Below are 10,813 nucleotides of genomic sequence, written 5' to 3'. Positions count from 1 at the left end.
GTTGTCGCCTGTTGACTGGTTGCCTCTGTCCCGGGGCAACACTTGTATCTAGCCCCTTTGGTGGCTGACACTTCCATTTCTTTCTGCACCTTTATTTTTTTCAGACCCTCTCCCCTCTCCAAAGGAGCCAGGATTTGAGTCTTCCTTCATTCCTCAGGTTATCACTGGGAAGTGTGGACCTAGTTTAGACTCCTAAGTACCACTTGCTTTTTTTCCTGTGCCTCAGACTTCTAGAGGTCTCAGAGGGTTAGGTCAGGCCTGCTCAGATAGCCTGGTCTGTAGGTGACAATGCGCCATCACCCCAGCTTCCCTCGGAGCCTGCATTGCATGACTTCTATCTAACTTTGCCCTCTCCTTCCCCAGTTTCTTCCCACTTAAGAGGAAACCATTCACAGCTAAGGAAACACAGAGGCCAGCTGAGACTGATGGTTATAGGGGACTTCATGTAGCCTGCACCTCAAAGGTCACAGGGAAGGAGACTGAGAACATTCCCAGGGGAGGGAACAGCCTATGGGCAGAGAGAGGCAAACACGGGCCATGCCCAGTGAAGAGCAAGGGTCTGATTTACAGGGGGCAAGGGAAGTGAAGAGGGCAAGGAAGGTGGGTACCCCTAGAAACTGGATTTTATCAGGTGTATGTAGAAGCCGTGAGTCCTCTAGGCTCCATGGTCTAGGAAGCCCACCCTCAAGCCTGTGGAGCCCCCAGTGGGCTACCCTGGACATGACCCAGAGAGGTGATTAAAGCCCACACTGCTCGAATGACATTCTTGGTGGCATAAGCCATCTTCACCTCTCTAGATAAGAAGTAGATTGTGCATATTCAAAACACACAATTCCCTACAGAACTGCTTGCAATGGACAAGGATAGTCATTGAAGCATTGTTCCAAGAGAATTGGAAAGGACCCAAAATGTCCTGGGGACATAAGTGATGGGACAATCACACAATGGACCACAATGCAACTGTGAAAGGGAAAAAAAGGGTCACCCAGTTGTGCCTGGCGGCACATAGTAGGCATGGAGAAACCTCCAGGTGCCAGAAGCAAATTGCACAATGCTGCCTCTTCCTTTCTATACGGAAAGAATACAGTTGATGCACAAACCCTTGCAAAGTCAATAAACGCCACCCCGTTAAAGCCATCACGTCACCGTGGACACTGCCATAGCTGCCTGAGGCTGGAAAGAAAGCTCAGATCATTGTAATTGGCACAGGGAACCTATCAGGACGGTGGGAAAATTTTAATACCACACCATGCAACCAGTTCACGCCACAGAAAAATCACAGAACTGTGTGCTTTGGTGAGCTGTGGGCTGTGCGTGCTACTACACATGGTATATCCGGAGACACTTCCTGTAACACAGCTTAAAGTACAAGATCTAAAATGTGACACAGATATATCCAGCCGGTCAGTGTTGGCGCACACCTTTAACCCCAGCATTCGGGAGGCAGAAGCTGGCAGATCTCTGTGAGTTCGAGGCCAGTCTGGTCTACAGAGAGAGTTCCAGGACAGCTAGGATTACCCAGAGAAACACTGCCCCACACCCCAAAAAAATCGAAAGAAAAGAAATACATCCAATAGAGTTTATTTGTTTATGTAGAACTGTAGTCTAGAAGGAACACTTGCTCCTTGAATAACTCAGGAAATGACAAGCAGCCGGCCGGGCTACACAGCCCCCTCAGGAACAGGGAGCAGTGTCCCCATCTTACTCAGTTGGTGATTAACAGAAGGCAGTCATGACTTGGCCTCCACCCCTGGCGTCAGTGACCACCAGCCCAGGGTCCCCCAGGTTAATGATCACAGGGTGGCGCAGCTTTGCTGGCTATATGGCTATGGAGTTTGGGCCATAGTGACCAAGGCCCTACCCCTGCCTTCTGAGACCCTTATGCCTAGAAACTCTCCCTCCAAGACATCAGTGAACTCAAAAGAACAAGGGGTTTTAACTGAGGGTGAAAGGGGGATGGCTGTCCCCCTGTTAGGGACAGGTCTGCCACAGACCTCCTGGATGACTCTTGGAAACTCATTTTCTCTGTGTCCATGGAAAAGGCAAGGCCTGGATAATCGTCACTCTAAGGCCCACTTCTGGCCCCAGATCATGGCTGGACCATCCTGCCCAGAACCTACTTGCTTCTGTGCTTCAGGGTCCCTATCTGCAAAATGGGGACACTGGACCAGCTCACCTTGACAGGTCCTTCTGAATCAGACACCTATGACCCCTGAAGTAAGAAGGAGGTTCTGAAATCAGAGGCAGCGTGTCACCTCGCCTCTAGCTCCGATGAGTTAACCAAGCCCCAGCTGCTGCCCCATAGGACCCCAAAGCCTGGAACCTCTACTGTGGAGTACCAGGGAGTAGAGGCTATGGTGGGGGAAAGCCTGTCTTACTCTGTTCCCTGCTGGGGAAAAGATGTATGAATTCAGGGGAGCAAGTAGATATACGTGCATAGGGAAGGAAAGCAGACAAATGGCAGAGAAACCGAGTCAGGCCACTTGTGCAGAAGGAGGCATTGCTGATATACAAAACCTTGTCTGGGGTTCCTGGACCCAACTCCGTCTGGGAGACAGAGCAAGAGCCCTCGCCCCGCCTCATCTGGGGAGGGAGCAGCAACCCAGCACAGGAAAGGTTGCTGTTGCTAAACCAGTCCAAGCCTCTGCCAAGCAGGTAGCCAGACAGCAATGCTAGAGCAGCAGGTCCTACGACATCTCCCAGGCTAGGGTGATGTCTAAGAAGATCCTCAGGCCATGGCTACCGAGTGGAGAAAAATGGTGGTACCTCCATTCCAAGACACTCAACCTGGGATGGCTGCTCTGACCTGAATGTAGCACTGTTTGCCATTACTTCGACGGATGTGCCTCCTGGTCCCTACTCTTTGCTGTGCCTTAGGGACCACCTTGATCTCCCAACTTGGCTATGTGTGAGTCCTGCCCAGTGCCCCCTATGTACCAGGTAGCTCTCCGTGTCTGCCACAGGATCGAGGGGCCCTTCCCTCTCCTGTGGTTAGATGGCTCACAACCATCTCTTGACCCCTTCCTTCATCTATGATTAACTTCGAATCAGTCTGTGGATCTCTGTGGGCCTCCTAGGGTGGCTACCAGATGAGATGTCTCACCCTCCACCCTCAGCCTCAGTGTACAAAAGACCTTGGCAAGCTGGAAGACACCACCCCGTTCTGTTCCTTCACACGAGACATCACAGCTCTTCCTCTCCCAGGCAGCCAGCCATTCGATGCAAATTCTCTCCCTCCCTCCCTTTCTCTGCCCCTCCCCCACCCTCTCTCACTCAGAGCTTGTGTACTTTTAGCCCACTGCTGTTCTCTGGTCACCCTGGGAGCACCCACCCTTCTGGCCTAGGATTTTGCCAGCAGGGACAATAGTCAGTAAACAGAGAAGGCGGTTATGAAACCCAGTGGAAGCAAATGGAGCCAGCACAGCTCTGGCAAGCCCCATGGACTTGAAAGCACACAGGCCTCAGCACCTGTAATCAAGGCCTCAGTTTCCTCATTTTTAAAATGGAAAGGATGGTGCCAGGCTCATGGATCAACAGTGGAACCCAAGGCCTGACATGCATTATCTCCCATAGGGTGCCTACGATGGCTTGCTCTCTTCTATCAGAGGCCTGAACTGAGCACATCCGTATCTACTGGAAGGAAGACCACAGGCTGCAAATGGGCCTTGGACTCAGGTTGGACTGTGCATTGTGGAATGGGTCAATTTCCATTCTGAGACCCCAGTCACCTGTCTGTATACAGGGAACTATGGGAGGAAATAGGAGCTAGCCATGGGGCTGCCAGTAGCAATGGTCACTGGCCTCTCATCTCTTTGTAGATAACACCAAGCAGAAGATGATGTCTCCAGGCCATGAAGCAGTGTCCACAGACTAGACTTAGACCTCAAGTCTGTGGGCAACCATACCAGATCCAAGGCCTGGGGCTCATGGAACAGAGTTCCCTGATATAGCCAGCTGGGCCTCTGCCCTGGCGATGTCTATCCTGGGTGTGGACAGCTATTGGGAAGAAGGCCAGTGGGGCTTGGTTGAATCTATCCCAGGGACTGAAGCCACTGACCCTCTCCCAGAGCCAGCCCCACCTCGTGTTGTGAGCCAAGTCAGGACATTGAGAGGAGGCTTGGCCCTACTACTACCTGGCCCGCTTCCCTGGAAACAACAAGATTTGAGACCCCAGGACCTCTTCTACCAGGACTCACTGAGACAAACACTCTAGCCCTGGGAAACTTGGGACCGCAAAGGACTGAGTCCTATCCCTGTATTACACCCTTAGAACTCTATAGCAATCCCTGGAGGAGTCCAGGCACAAATGTATGTCAACAGCAGAACAAAGAGGCCCAAGCGCTGGCAGGGTGACAGCCATGGGGCAGGGTCAGCAGGAGACATGGGTAGGGTGCAGATCTGTGCTGCAGACAGAAGGCAGGGTCTGTGATACCCCAGCTAGAGCAGAAAGGAACAAAGAGATGTTACTGGAGGCAGCTGCTCCAAGGAAGGATTTGGGCACGTGATTGGGAAGCATTACCACTAGCAAATGTTGGGGGTTAAACTGCCTTTAACTAGCTGAGTGGATCTGAGCAAGTCACCCTGGCTCTCAGAGCCTGTTTCCTTATCTTTAGGTAGGGACTATAATATCTTCTTCCCTTGAAGGTTGTAAGTGTTAGGGGAAGGATGAAGAGAGTGGGGGGCATATGGCCCATGAAGGTGCGGCAATGCCTCTGGGGTGTCCATGTTGGAAATCCCTTCCCTGAGGGACCAGCCACACAACGGTATGATACGGAATAGAGTTTATTCAGGTCATGGGAGAGTTAAGAGGGTGATAGAGGCAGAGAGAGAAAGAGAGGGAGAGGGGGAAGTAGGAGTAGAGGCTGGCCATGAGCACGTGGGAGAGAGGGGGAAGGGAAAGGGAAGTGGAGGGGTAGGAGTGGGAGAGCAAGGCTGCAAGAGCACAAGAGCAAGAGAGGCCAAGAGAGAGAGGAGGGGGCAAGCAGCCCCTTTTATAGTGTCAGGTCACTGGGGCGGAGCATACCTGGATACTGCCAGGTAGTTGAGGGGTGGGGTATACCTGGCTGTTGCTAGGTAACTGAGGGGTGGGGTTTACAGAATCCCAACAGTAAGAATTTAGTAAGAGGAAAAGGCAGGATTGCTCAGCTGTTAAGAGAACATACCACTCTTGCAGAGGACCTCAGTTTAGATTTCTAACACCATATCAGGTGGCTCACAGCCACCTGTAACTCCTGCCCCAGAGGATCTGACACCCCATTCTGGCCTCTACAGTTACCTGTACTTACATACCACACACACACACACACACACACACACACACAGAGAGAGAGAGAGAGAGAGAGAGAGAGAGAGAGAGATATGAGAGAGAGAGATGTATACACAGACACACACAGAGGTACACACATATAGACATAGGGACATACACATACATAGGGACATACACACATATACAGATGCAGACACACACAGATATATACACACACATAAACACCCAGACATATACGCATAGACATTCATATACACAGAGGAGGGGCTGATACAAATAACTTTAAATAAATTTAAGAGTAAATCTTAAAAGGTTTTAGCCAGTTAAACATGTTAGGGCAGATGAAGCATGTATAAAAAGGAAGCTGCTATTTTTGCTGGGTCAGTTGCTTGGGTGAGTTTCTATCTCTCTGGGTCTCAATGTTCCTGTGTGTAAGTTAGAGGTAAAAGGCCCTTCCCTGCCAAGTATGCTGGTGTGCACCCGCAATGCCAGCACTCGGGAGACAGCTCACTCAGGGTTAGCTAACAAGACCAGATCTCAGAACAAAAAACAAAGATGTGTTGTGTGTTCGTGTGTGTGTGTGTGTGTGTTTAATACTAGTGTAAAATGCAAATGAGACCACTAACACAAAAGACCCAAGGACTGGGTTTTTAATAAAATAGATGTACAAAAACACTAGGTTATAAAAGCCAGTGTCTGAAAGACGTCCATAGCTGTCCCGCCCATAACAGCCCAAACATGGAAGCAAACCAGCTGCTCATTAATGAATGAGAACACAACAAAAATATTGCAACAGGGGACTAGTAACCTTTGGAAAGATGACATGGTGCTATAGGGGTGGCCCTGGAGAACACTACACCAGTACAGAACAGCAAATATTGTGAGTCCACGTCCATGAAGTTCTGAGAAGAACCAGACTTATGGGGACATATAGTGAAGTGTCTGTTGTAAGGGAAGGGAAATGTGCAGCTATTGTCCAGAGCCAGTAGAGCTTCAGCTTGATGAACCAACCTTCCTCCATCTTTGACTTGAAAACTGCCTTACAGTAAAGCCAAACCAGGTTCGTTCCTGGTTATAATTACACCTGTTTCTCAAGGATTGGGCTATGAACTACAAATGGTTCTATACTGCCTGTCCCAGAAAATGGCAGCAAATCATGTCTTTGTTTCAAAGAGTTATTAAAATCTTGCAACTCTGTTTCAAAAGGTTGCTATGACTAGTGGTTATGACTGCATTATTACCACCACCTTGAAATCATTTGTTCAGGAAGTTTGAGGGCTGACTTATTACACTTGTGTCTGCTCCTGTGACTCTGCATATTTTGCCCCCAAATCCCTCATTTGGAATCTCCCTACCCCTGACTATAAAATCCCTGTCTTCCTCATACCCAATGCTGATCTCTTGAACCTCACTTTTAGAAAAAGCAGCTCATGTACACGGATTTAAAATCTTGCTTTGATTTGGCCATGATGAGTTGAGCCAGCGGTCTTTCCCCTTAAACCTTTGGGAGTAACAAGTTCTACAATATGGAGAGTCCTAGGGATGTGTGGTTGATGGTGGGTGTAAGATAATGTATTAAACACCACGGAACCATGTGTTAAACGTGTACAGTGTTGGGTTACGTTACCTCTACTTTGCCCATGATAGAAACATCTGCTCGTTTTGAGGATCCAGTCAAGAGGAATTACATGACAGGAGTGACCAGGGCTGTTTAGAACTGTTTGGGACTCAGACAAAGACAGAGAAACAGTGATCACTGCATGTGACCAAGTTGATTTGGAGACCAAGCTCATTCTTCACCAGCATCCAACAGGTCTGGTGGATGCTCTCCGGGGCCATGACATACAGTGGTATCAGCCAGAGGGCGTCACATCCTCCCGCTAATGACTCCATATGAAGTTCTTCTACGAGCCCACACCCACAGCTAACTACCACCACAGTCTCCTCTGGCCACAGCTTGAGCCTAAATGCCACTCCGAAGCCTGCAGACAGAGGTCCCAGACAGGACCAAGGGGTGGGCTTGCTGAAGAGGTAGGAGATGACAGGATTCAGGAATCCATGCCATGTCTCCAAGCTCAAACGCCACAGAGACAGAAGAAGGCTGAGTGGCCTGCCAGTCAAGGAAGTACCAAGCCATGTTCAGGGAAGAAACTGAAAAAGCCCAGGGGACTGGGCGCGTGGTTCCTTTCTACAAGGATCTAATTTCCTTTTATGTAAAATGGGGTGGTGATGCCTACCCTACTGGATGTCTGGTGTGCTACTCAACTGGTGCTTAGCAACTGTGATGTCCAGAGAAGGCCCTCCAGCACCTGCTCATCCCTTACACACCTGAGGTTCACTTGCCCCATACCCATCCTTGACCCATCCTTGATTTTCACTCAGTTTTTCACATTCAAACCAAAGGACAGCTGGGGGATTCCAATCAAGGCCAGAGATAGGGCCGTGGTTAGTCCAGGGATACATGAATGTCTTGGGAAGGGCCTTCACCTACACCTAAAAAGACACCCCTGCTATCTATCCCAATAATTCCATTCTTCTGTGAATCTGACCGTCTCTGTCTTCTCAAAAGAACACAGACTCTAACACTCACCAGCTGAGTGTGAGCCGGGAACTCAGCCATTCTAAACTTCACAGACAACATCACAGATTTGCTATATATACTATTAATTAAAAAAAGAAAAGTAGAAAATCTCCATGAAGAAATAAAGGTCAGAAGCCAAGAAGAAGCAGAGAAAAGGGATTCACAAGATCTCATCTTCAATAGAACTATGGTAACCACCGCTCCAGACCCTTCCATGGCCTCAGTACTGACCGACAGGACTACCCAGCCCATCCTATAAGATCTGGTTCCCACAAGCCTTAAGCATTAATGCTCCCTGACCACCAGACCGTCCTCTGCCATCTACCCTAGTTCTATATGACCTCAGCTCCCTGCACCCCACCTCTCAGAACCCGGGGACCTGGCTTTCGTGAGTTTGTGTGACCTTGGAACTGACAGAATCAATTGGTGAATTTTGGGTACCAAAAGGGCCCAAGAAGCTCCTGTAATCCACAACCTCCTCTTCTGCACCTCACAGGACAGCTGTTAGCAATTTGCTGTGGGCCTCAGCAACAGTGTAGCACTCTCTCCCCCAAAGGCCTGGAAGGCAATCTCTCTCAAGCCAGCAGAGCAGCCAGGGAACCAATCAAAAGGAGGATCTGGGGAGAGGAAAATTACCGGTGCTGGCCCTCACCAGTGCTGGCAGGACTGGCTTGGAAAGAGGGGATCTGGGGGCCTGGCAGCTCTTCCTGAACATGAACTTGGTCCTATGCCTTGACCCCTGTCTGAGCTAAAGGGATAGTGGGCGTACTTGGGGCCCCAGTACTCCTCTGGAACATGCCTATTCTTTGGCATCCAGAAACGGGGAAACAGGCAGGCCTTTGTACTCCTGCTTGCTGAGCCCCAGGTCCTACCATGATATCCTACTAGTGCCTATGAATACATAACAGCCAGAGCTCAAGTATCAAGCTCTTGGGACCACACCTGTTTATCTTATATGTTCCACCACATCCAGTGTCATATACATACCATGTGACTACATCACATGCCAGGCCTGTGTCCCTTAGGTTTTGTGGTATTGTATGTGAATGTCACCCTTGCCTTCAGTCATGACCTGCACACACCACTATGCGCTGTTGTCTACGTTCACTGTCTGTGGCTCAGCCCTAGGCAAGACATGCCACATCCTTGTTTTGGACCCATAAATGGTGTTCCTCGCCCTAGGTGCATTCGCAGCCTAAGGGGAAGAGACAATGCAATGTCACAGTTAGGTTCACACCTACCAGCCTCTGTCACCATCTGATCTTGCCAAAGCAACTGTCAGTGCCTCACCTTCAGATCTAAAATGGGACGAAAGTGACATTTCTCTGGCAGAATGGTGTAGATCGAAGTAGATAATACATCGGTCTGCATCCCAGAGCTTGACGTACTAGGTAAGCACTTTGAAATGCTGCCCGAGTCTGTGCACCGTACACTGGAACCCCATGTGTCCATTGTCTACTGCGAATGAGTCACTGTGCATGCTGGGGAAACCCTACCAGTCCACAAGAGGGTGTGGTTTCCCTTACACTGAAAAGAAATCCTGGGTTTAGAGAAGGATGACAATTTACACAGGGCTGGAAAGTAGAGGGGAAGGGAGCTAGACACAGATGCCGATTATCTGTGGTGGAGCACTGGAGGAGAGACTGTAGGGAGCACTGGAGGAGAGACTGTAGGGAGCACTGGAGGAGAGACTGTAGGGAGCACTGGAGGAGAGACTGTAGGGAGCACTGGAGGAGAGACTGTAGGGAGCACTGGAGGAGAGACTGCAAGCAGGGAGCACAAGGGATGGGGGTTGATAAAAATGTTCTTTCCATTTTCAATGACTTACACCTTTAACCCCACCAGCACTCAGGAGGCAGAGGCAGGAGAATCTCTGTGAGTTCCAAGACAGCAGGTCTACAAACACCCAAATTTGCTAAAAAAAAAAAAAAAAAAGAAAAAAGAAAGAAAGAAAGAAAGAGAAAGGAAGAAAGAAAGAAAGAAAGAAAGAAAGAAAGAAAGGATCACCGAGTTTATGAAAATGGGGGAATTGTATATATGGAAATGATATGTGCCTTTACTTTGATCAGTTATGTAAAATGTATGTCAGGAAACACAAAGCCCTAGTGTTTGGCTGGAGAGATCAACTTTCCACTGCCAGCATCTTAAGACCGGCTGGAACGGCGGACAGCAGGCAGTGACTGTGAACATGTCTGCAAACGAGGTTGGCCAGCACAATCTGGGGGCTCAGGGGTACGGAAATCATGCAAACTCCCAGACCTAGCTTCAGTCTTGAAGTATGTAGATCTGGGTGGGCCCAGGAACACAATTCTAAGAATCAGACCCCAATGGGAACCACTTGGTAAAACCATAGTTGGGGAAACTGCGGCTAAGCAGGAGACACGACCTGTTGGGTCTTGTTACCCAAACAGCAGGACAACTGGGACTAACTGGTCCCTTCCTGTTTCCTTGGCTGCTTTCCCTCTGCCTCCTCCCCAGGGCGAGCCTGCTCCTGTCAGCTGTGACTCAGAGCTCTGAGTCATCCTGTGGCACTACAGAGGGAACTTAAGAAAAACAATCCCTTACACAAAACTCCCCTGTTCCTGGGAACAGGATCGGCCCAGCGGGCTGGGAGGAGAGAGAGAGAGAAGCTGGGGCAGCGTGGGAAGCCAGGACTGCCCAGGCCTGGTTGCTCTTTGCCTCTGACTTGACCAGTGCACTATATAAGGAGCCTCAGTTCCTCTCCTGCAAATAAAACCTCCTACTGCACACAGAAGCTCAACGTGAAGCAGGCATGACAAGAAGTGTGTGTGTGCACGTGTGTGCACATGTGTGTGTGCTCATGCATGTAGAGGCTAGAGATCTTAGTGTGGGAGGAGGAGGAGCATGTGTTCTCCTTGAACCTGGAGCTCATATTGGCTCTGACAGTCTAAGCCAAGCCCTAAGGATTTTCTGCTTTCCTTTCCCTCCCCCACTCCTCCCTTCTT

This window comes from Micromys minutus (assembly GCF_963924665.1).
Source record: "Micromys minutus genome assembly, chromosome: 13".
NCBI classification, from domain to species: Eukaryota; Metazoa; Chordata; class Mammalia; order Rodentia; family Muridae; genus Micromys; species Micromys minutus.
The sequence above is the reverse complement of the archived record's forward strand: the minus strand, read 5'-3'. Positions refer to the sequence as shown.